Here is a 1,953-nt window from a genome sequence, read left to right as displayed (position 1 = left end):
TAAAAGGGAATGTCACGACCATCGTACTAAAAATACCACGGGTGGGGTGTGAGCGTGGGAATGGGAGAAATTTGAAGGTCACTTTTTTATGTTCCTTTAAATAATTCGAAAACGGCGGCTTCTAGCGAAAATGTTTCCCAGTAAAAAATTAAACTACATTAAATTTCTTACAAAAAAGGAACAATTAATTTTTTTCTCTAGGACTAATAGTTCCCGTGTTGCAGCAGATTAAAGATTCACAAATTATTAGAAACAGTGTTTTAATGGCATAAAAGTAATGTTTACTGTGAAATGAAGTGGGTTAAGAACAGATATTAAATGTTTATACCACATGGAAGTGCAATAAACAGCCTCATTAAGGGATGAAGTGTGTTCAGGAGGTGTAACAAGATGGAGAAATTAGGATGCAGGGTAGAAGCGCGAGGGTATTTAGGTCGCCGGATTGTGATATGCACTTCCTTCCTTCAAACGTCTGTAAACTGGACAGCGAAAAGGCGATTTCCCACTCTCTTTACACCACAATGTCTCAAGAACCAGTACTGGGTTTTCACAAAGTTATACAGATCTTTCTGCAACTCTCCTTGTGAATCAGAGGCAACAGAGAGCACGGGCACACACAGGAGAGGGGTGGGGGGTAAGAGGGGGTGGATGGTATTTATTTTCCACAAATTGCATCATATATACATGAAATATAGGTATGAGATACTAGTAACATTAACGCAAGAAACACATATAGACAGAACCAGCAAGCAGTTATACACTGCTAGACGGGAAACCGATTCTAGTCATCCGGTACGGCAGCTGTAGCATTCTTCTGGGAAAGACAACCTCAACCACCACAAGCGTTACTCGCTTTTCACTTTACAGGCAGACTATACATCCCCATCATTTACTGTTCAGTTCCCTTATGTGAGTAGGCATATTAACTTCACTGAACTCGTGGTTATATAGTGGAGGTATTTTCAGTTTATTAAAATGAATAGGTATTTGCATGTTAAGTGAGCTGTTATGTAAAAAGTTCAACAGTTGGAGTTGTCGAATGCCTACTACCACGCTGAAGAACCTGCCTCAAATGTAACATGCTGTCAATGTGCATTTGGCAGTCGAAGATAGCAAAACTAAATCCAAAGTTTTAAATTTCACGTTCAAGAAATCGTTCACACAGCAGAATCGTACAAACTTACCATCATTTGACCATCGAAAGACATCGTAAAAAGCTTCCCTGACGTTGAGAAACAACTGGATGGTTTGAAATAAAATAAATCACCAGGTCCACATGGAATCCCAGTCCGGTTTTACAATGAGTACTCTACGGCATTAGCCCCTTACCTAACTTGCATTTATTGTGACTCTCTCGCCCAGTCCCAAGCCACTGGAAAAAAGCACAGGTGACTCCAGTATATAAGAAGGGTAGAAGAACAGACCAGCAAGGTTACAGACCAATATACCAAATTTCGGTTTGCTGCAGAATCCTTCAACATATTCTCAGTTCAAAATAATAACTTTCTAGAGACTGACCAGCTTATGTTCACGAAACAGTGTTGTTTTAAAAAAGAAAGATCGCTCTGGCGAAACTCTGCTTGCCCTTCTCTCACATGACATACTGCGAACTATGGATTAAGGGAAACAGGCAGATTCCATATTTCTAGATTTCCAGAAGGCGTTTGACACGGTACACCATTACAGGCTGTAAGTGGAGGTACAAGCATATGGAATAAGTTCACAGATATGTGAATGGCTCCAAGATAGCGAGTGTTCATCAGAGATAAGGGTATCGTCGGTATTGGAACAACAACACCAATTCTGCCCCAAAGTACCGTTATCCAAGATGGCGGCAATGACGTCATCCAAGATGGCGGCGCTGACGTCATCCAATATGGCGGATTTTGGCGGGAAGTTTGAATATTGTTGGGAAAGTGCCACGACCCCCTCACCCATAAAAATGACAGGAAC

Source organism: Schistocerca cancellata, chromosome 4 (assembly GCF_023864275.1).
Source record: "Schistocerca cancellata isolate TAMUIC-IGC-003103 chromosome 4, iqSchCanc2.1, whole genome shotgun sequence".
NCBI lineage: Eukaryota > Metazoa > Arthropoda > Insecta > Orthoptera > Acrididae > Schistocerca > Schistocerca cancellata.
This window is presented reverse-complemented; position numbering follows the sequence as displayed.